This window comes from Apteryx rowi, unplaced genomic scaffold (assembly GCF_003343035.1).
Source record: "Apteryx rowi isolate R43461 unplaced genomic scaffold, aptRow1 scaffold_83, whole genome shotgun sequence".
NCBI classification, from domain to species: Eukaryota; Metazoa; Chordata; class Aves; order Apterygiformes; family Apterygidae; genus Apteryx; species Apteryx rowi.
This window is the reverse complement of record NW_020451127.1, coordinates 165,155-173,181: the sequence shown is the minus strand read 5'-3', so window position 1 is coordinate 173,181 and position 8,027 is coordinate 165,155.

Genomic DNA, 8,027 nt, shown 5'->3' with positions numbered 1-8,027 from the left:
CTCCCCAGTACAAGAGGGATGTGGCACTACTGGAGCAAGTCCAGCGAAGGGCTACAAAGATGATGAGGGGACTGGAGCATCTCTCCTATGAGGAAAGGCTGAGAGAGCTGGGCCTGTTTAGCCTGGAGAAGAGAAGGCTGAGGGGGATCTTATCAGTGCATATAAATATCTGACAGGAGGGTGTTGAGAGGATGGGGCCAGACTCTTCTCAGTGGTGCCCAGCGACAGGACGCGAGGCAACGGGCACAAACGGAAACACAGGAAGTTCTGTGTGAACATGAGGAAAAACTTCTTTATTGTGAGGGTGACAGAGCACTGGAACAGGTTGCCCAGAGAGGTTGTGGAGTCTCCATCCTTGGAGATGTTCAACACCCGCCTGGACATGGTCCTGGACAATGTGCTCTAGGTGACCCTGCTGGAGCAGGGGATTGATCTCCACAAGTCCCTGCCAACCTCAACCATTCTGTGGTTCTGGGAATGACTCACTTCCAAGCTCACAGAATATCCCTAACAATTGTCATGACAAAAAGAGAAATTTCCAGCCATAAAAKAAGCATCCTAACAAAACTTAAGCAGAAACGTGCGAGTAAAATGGCTGCTTAATGTAGCTTGTCACAACTCGCCGAGATTAAATGAGCCCTGAACCAAAATGRGTTGCTTCTTGCCCAGCTCAGCCAGTGCTGCTGCTGCCATCCGTTTTCACAAGGCTCAAGAGCATTGACAAGGTTGCAGATAATACATCCAGAACTTTTTATTACTAAAAGGAATGCATTGTGTCCTTGTAATGTAACAGCATGTCAGGCTCTCACCAGCTCCTTCCCCCTTAAGAAACATTAAATATGAATAAAAATACAGTTCCTGAAGGAGAACATTTAGCAAGCATTTAAATKTTCTATTTTCATTGGATACAGAAAACTGTACATAAAAATGTACACACCAGACCTGTAATGACATGGTAAAGTAAGYGCAGCAGAACAAAGTTTATGGCTATGGGAAGTGAAAACCATATCCTAGGCTTTCTGGTCATTTTACAACACATTACGCAGGTCAGCCCCCCACCTTCAGGATCCTCTCCACCTCCCGTCAGCTGAGGCAAGGTTCAGCAGTACCGAACCCCCAGAGCTCCCACGGTTTACCTGCAGGAACAAGGAACCCCTCAGCTCTGCTCCCCGCTATCCGCTTGCCATTTCCTCTAGAGGCTTCTCTTAAATGGTCCGAGCGGCTCTTCTAACCACAGGGTTGACGCTCCCTTTTCCTAAGCATTTTGCACTAGGGGGTGTTTCCTGGCACTGCTTCACTTGTTTAGTGGACARTTAGTAACTTTAACTCATTTGTTTTTAGACCAAGAGGCCCGGTCTCTGCTCTCACTCCGGACTCCAAGAAGCCGGACTCCAGAGCTGGGCGATCCTGCTGCTGTCCTGCCTTCCCGCCCAGCACAGGCGATATCCAAACAGCCTGGGGAAGCCACGGCCGGACAGGCCTCGCTACACGGAGGGCATTACCAATCCCCTGGTGTCTGCGCCATGCCAGTTGGCCAAAGTTACCTGTGTTTCTTGCGTGTGACTTTCCTGATGCTTAATGAAACTCCTCCTGAGCACAAACCTTTTCCCGCACAGGTGGCACTGGAACAGCCTTTCTCCCGAATGCTGGCGCTGGTGCTTTAGAAGATAATCCTTTCTCCTGTAGCTTTTGTCACACGCGGAGCACTTGTACGGCCTCTCTCCTGTGTGAGTCATCTGGTGTCTAAGAAGCCAGGAATGGCAAATGAAGCTTTTCCCACAGTCACTGCATATGTAGGACTTCCCTTTCCCCTGGCCCTGCAGGTGGCTTGCTGAGCTGCCCTTGGGCGGGTAGCATCGCCCCCACACGGCACACGCGTCTGACGTGGCCCCCGGGTGATCCCGGCAGCAGCTGGTTAACGGGGTTTCAGCGGGGAAGTTCTCCACACCTTCTGCGCGTGCAGACRGCCGATCCCCTCCACGAAGGCCGCTGCGGTCACTAAGCCTGGCTGAGCCTTTGGGGTTTTGTCCGTGCTCGTTGCAGGCCACCCGCTGCTGCCCTGGCGGCAGCCCCTCTCGGCAGTCAGGAGCAGCCCTCTGCCGGATGCGTTTCTCACTTGGAGCACGTGGGTGTGAGCGCAGCGTATGAGACGCCCTGTCGCTGAGACTTTTCTCAGACGTGGGGCCTGGAAACATCTCCCCTTCTTGGGCTCCCTGGGGAGCCTGAAGATGCCCTTGCTGGCTTGAGTTTCCTTCACATTTGTTGTATGCATGTGGTCTCTCTCCGACATTGTTTTCCTGAGTGCTAAAGAAATCTAAGTGCTCACCGAACCGTTGGTCACTGTGAGTGTAATCTCCAGTGTTGTTCCTGGTGGCGGTTGCTTCCATCGTTTCTGAATTCCACCRACTGTCCCATGTCACTCCAGGGCTGGGATCCTTGGAAACCTTTTCTCCAGGTGTTCCCAGTGCATCAGAGTCACACACAGYGCTTTCAGAACAATCGGCCTGAGGATTACTCTTTGTGTTTTCATCATTCACTAAAAGAGACAGATGTTACAGTCTTTTAATTAAGAAAGCCCCTTAAGAGTATCACAGAACTTACCCCTCCAAGTCCATGGCCACGTCGCACCAGCGGACAGACAAGCAAAGTAAATAAGATGGAAGGCATTAATACTGAGGGGGAGGGCAAGTACCAGCATTTCACTGAAACAAATCTCCAGGGGAAAAAAAAAAAAAAAAAGGTCTCTTTGCAATTGCTTTTGAAATCACTGATGCAGTATCAAACATTTTTAGAGTATCACTCTAAAAATGACTGATGCAGTATCAGGTTTGCTTTGCACTGTATGTATGTTCACTGCAATAAGAAATATCAYTGTTTAATGGCTGGATACAAAAGTTTCAATCCCTGACTATCAAAGGTACTTCACGCCTCTATCTGAAAGCCTCTGAAAACCAGTCTTCAGGAGAAAGAGTTACAGTGTCTCATCCTCACCCTCTYATTTAGATACCCTGAGTTTGAGGCCAAAGTTTCTCATGCAATCAGCGGAGCGGACAGCGTCCCACCTCCGTGCTCTCAGTTCTTCTTTGGAGACTCCACCAAGTATCCAGAGAAGCAAGGCTCCAAGCTAACACACCTAAGCCAGCCAAGCGAGACAGGGCAAACGCACCCCTTCTCCTATGTAAACTAGTGTCTCTGCTGGCGGGACTCCTGAGGGGAAATCCTTTCCTGCCCTATCTTTGCTCAGATCWGCGCTGAGCGAAGAGGAAGGTTCTCCCACCTCACAGGTGATCCYCCAAAATGCCTGGCACGAGGAGCCCAGGGATCACACACAGCTCAGGCTCAATGCACAGCCGTGCCCAGGCTAAGAGCTTTCGGTCAGTCTGCCTTTCCCCTAGACACMTCTCCTGCTTTCTTCTGAAAACATTTAAGACTCCCAGTAATCCAACCCAAAAAGGTACTTGGTATCTTAGCTGCTTAGCCACAGCTCTAGAATCATCACTGAACAGAAAAAAACCCACTTTTCCCTCCCTGCTATTCTCCTGACCTGCAAATTCCCTCTTTCTTTAAGGAACTGTTGTTTCCCGTGACAAATATCCAGGGTTTCATTTGCAAGATTATTTTCACCAATGCTCTTTAGCCCAGCTCTCTAGTGCACCAAGATTCTTCTCTTCCCTAAGATCCGTGACCCTTCCAGCACCTGACGATCGCTATAGCAAGACTCCACTACATTTAGCATCATAAGGGACCAAGTGTCTCTCAGCAGCACCACTCAGTTGAGTCCGATCGTCTACACTGCATGAACACTCTGTGCTCTTATTTCTCCTGCTGTAAATTAGGACATAAGCACACAAACATGTTACCACAGGCCAAGTTCGAGTGCGAACATAAAAAACACCAGCTGTTCTGCAGTAAATRTTTATGCATGTCCTCTCACCACAGCAACTCCAGGTTATACTTTCGAAGTATAGACTGGAAAGTCTGGAAGAGATGGCCCGAGTCAGGCGGGGAGTCCRACTCTCTGGAGTCTTTAAGAGCAGTTTGAACAAGTATCTCTCAGGAAGGATTTAGGCAGAGCTGATCCAGCCTTATACTAGGGGAGTATCCTGGATGAACTTTTTCCTGTGGGGTAAAACCATTCACACGGGCAGTTCCCACAGAGTTACTGACGTGCTGAGAGTTTATACATTGCTTTAGTCTATAGTAATTTCATCATCTGTTCATGAATGTCTGCATTATTTACGTAAAGTGAAGGAATTTGAGGCTACCAACAGACCTCTATGCAAAATATTTCTTCGCACCTCCTTGTCAATTAAGCACTTAAGAGCTATACTGAATTGTCCTGGGTTGTGGCTTAAGAGATTGTATTTAATATCCCTACCCAAACCTACACACCCGATCCCTGAGGTTAAGTCTTGATCTCAAGACGAATCATATTAACTGCATCTCAAGCATGATCCATATTCCAGGTGTGCCCTGTACAAAAAACACCTCTGCATGAATGTTAGCATGGACATCTCCATTCAGCATGTCCTAAAATTGCTTTGCAGGAAAGCTGCCTTCTCTTTTGCGCCAARTTAGCTCTCCTGCTTGGGAACATGAAGTCAGGGCTCCATGTTCAYTGGTTCCAGGTCTAGATACTAACAAACCAGTCGGAAGAACAAACTCGATCTGTAAGGCCTGAGCACCCAACTGTGCTTCCTAAACAGAAAACCAAGACTGTRTTTATAACAGTTTTAGGCCACCTGAGAGAAGAAGGTGACTCTTCAGCTGACAGAACATGAAAATTCTGTGAACAAATACAAACTAGTAGACTGAGGTTTGCACCAGTTCATTCATGGCTTACATTGTACGGCTGTGCCGTTTAATACCATATCAGAAATGCTGTAAAGATTTACTGCCCCTGGAAATCTCAGATCAAATCCACTACTGACCTGTACTGGGATCTGCAGAGATTTCTTCTTTCTCCAAGTCTTGTCGTTCATGGAGGTATGGCTCCTCCTCTTGTTTAATCCAAGATAAAACATCAGTTGTACAAGCCTGAAACCCTGTTCATTGGGGAGAATTTATACAACAGAGAGACACTGGAGAAAGATGCAAGGCATGGAAGATTTGGGCATTCACAAGGATGAGAAAAGTCCTGAGAAAGCCTTAGGGAAGGCACAGCCATTGAGAGCCACCTGAGAGAGAAATTCCTACACTGGGAGTTTTTCCATGGAATCCTCACCTGCGTAAGGGTCTCCAGGGAGGTCGTCGCCCTCTGCATCTGGCAGCTCTCTGACATGAACTTCTTGGCCTTTCTTGGTCTGACTTGAAGTGTCAGGCTCATAAAACGCTTGCTCTGCTGGAGGAGAAAATTCATGACAAGTATATCAAAGGAGCTTAAGGTCCGAGTTTCACAACTGTGAAACGTGTTCCCCCCCACCTGCATGTCAACCCTGGATTTTACACAAGCTCCCATAAACCCAGCTTATTAATGAAACCGGATGGAAAGGTCTAAAAATCCCAGGTTGCATTACACACTAGAGGCCAGGTAAAATCAGCCAACATGGAGCCACCACTCAGAGCTGCTACCCTTTGTGCAGAGTGAGGACAGTCACACTCCAAAGCAGCACAGGTTTTTGAAATGCAAGGAGGCACCACCAAAATGAGAAGGCAAGGAACAAGTCTCTGGGCTGAGCAGTCTCGCCAGGTACTATCTGCTACAGGAACAGCACTACCAAGATGTCAGCGTGCTCATTCATGTCAGAAAAAACACGGAGGAAAGGTGAAGAGGGAAGGGAAAAGGCAGCCTGAAAATGCTGGATATGCAGGAGAAGAGGCCCTGTAGCCTTGCAGAATCCATGAGAAGACCACAAGGGACGTGGAGCGGAGCAGCGAAGGACCTGCCACAGCCAGTCCAGTTCCTCTGGCGCCGGAACAGCACACGCAGTCCTGCTTCCCTCTTCAGACACTCGTGCAACAGGCTGCACCAACCACACACCTCGTTCTGTCACTGATTTTTCCTCCTCCAGATTAACATATTGGCCCCCAAAAGTGAATAATGGCCCACTTTGCACAAGGTGTCTGATCAGCTTGCAGCTGTCAACTTGAGGGATGCAAAGTAAGGAGTTTGAGGGGAAATGAAACGTTTCCTATTCCACATTGCTGCTTAGCTGAAAAGCAGCCACATATTCTACAAACTCAAAAACAACTGTGAGAAGGGAAAGATGAAATACCAGCCGCTTATCAGTCAGGACCAGTGGCAAGTCTGTTTGAAACTCGTGAGCTTTCTATAAAAGATTTGGAACACATGARGAGAGGTAAAAAGCCTGGAATTTAATCCCTCGTTTTTTTTTCCCCTCTGAGGTATGCAGTTACTCACCTAGGCAGGGCTCTTCAGGAGCTCCTCTGCTCTCCACATCCTGCAGATCTGCAGCGCACAACTCTTCCTCTTGCTTAACGTCGGTTAAGCTGTCTTCTGTGTAAACTGGATGTTCTGTTTGTAGGGAGAAATGCTATTTTAATTCCATATACAGAATTAGTTCCAAGCCTCATCCCATCTCAGGCACAGCAGCTCTGCTCCAGTTCATGCACCAGGGAAAACCTCACTTCAGTTCCAGTTCTTGCTGACCAAGATCTCTCAAACAGAACTACATATATTTGTAGTCAAATCCTGAGCAGATGTTGAAGCTTCAGAAACACACAAGTGTTTCATGCAAGCGCAACATCCATTTGTTGTAGCACCCATCAGCTAATGCAGACGGGTTATACGTAGCCCTGGGTGAGGAAATCATCTTTGAACTGTAGTTCTCCGGTTCTGTTTCTATTTTGGCTCTGTCGTTATGTCATTCCCTTTTCCGTCACTCAGTAAAATGCCCAGCTCTGTCCTGGCCCTTCAGAAAGCACTGCTGCATATCCGCTACTTGATAGCTTAGAAAAGGTTAGAAAACTTAGTGAGAGAGAATTATGAGTGAAACTTATTGAAAAAAAGAAAGAGATGCCCATGAAATACGTGGGAAAGCAGACGGGCCAATTCCCTACAGATTACCGTACCTTTACACCTGCGTAATGCAATCAATGAATCAGAGCAAAACTCTGCGCACGCGTAAAAGCGACTACATCGCATACACCTGGGCAAACGGAGCGGAAAGGCATTTCAAACAGCCAGCCTGCAAACCGGGAAAGGGGGAAACCACCCCGCCTGGGCTAGCAAYACGGACACGGGCGAACGGCAGGGCTCGGCACGCGCGACGGCAGGCAGCTCGGCAGCCGGGCGAAGGAGAATGGTGACTCAGCACCGGCCCTCCGGAAAAGGAGGTAGCGACGAGACGCCAAACCACCAAGGCTTGGAAAATGAAGTGGGAGCCATGGGGAGAGGCCGAGGGCGCGAGGAGAAGGGCCCTGACGCCTCGTGTCGCCTGCGCGGAGGCCGAGGCACCACAGAAGGGCCCCGATGCCTTGTGTCGCCCGGGCGGAGGCCGAGGCGCCGCAGAAGGGCCCCGACGCCTTGTGTCGCCCGGGCGGAGGCCGAGGCGCCGCAGAAGGGCCCCGACGCCTTGTGTCGCCCGCGTGGAGGCTGAGGTGCTGCAGAAGGGCCCCGACGCCTCGCGTCGCCCGGGCGGAGGCCAAGGTGCCTCAGAAGGGCCGCGACACCTCGCGTCGCCCGCGTGGAGGCCAAGGTGCCGCAGAAGGGCCGCGACGCCTCGTGTCGCCCGGGCGGAGGCCGAGGCGCCGCAGAAGGGCCCCAACGCCTCGTGTCGCCCGCGCGGAGGCCGAGGTGCCACAGAAGGGCCGCGACGCCTCAAGTCGCCCGGGCGGAGGCCGAGGCGCCGCAGAAGGACCCCGTGTCGCCTGCACGGAGGCTGAGGCGCCGCAGAAGGGCCCCGACGCCTCGTGTCGCCCGCGCGGAGGCCGAGGCGCCGCAGAAGGACCCCGCATCGCCCGGGCAGAGGCGGAGGTGCCGCAGAAGGGCCCCGACGCCTCATGTCGCCCGCGCGGAGGCCGAGGCGCCGCAGAAGGACCCCGCATCGCCCGGGCGGAGGCGGAGG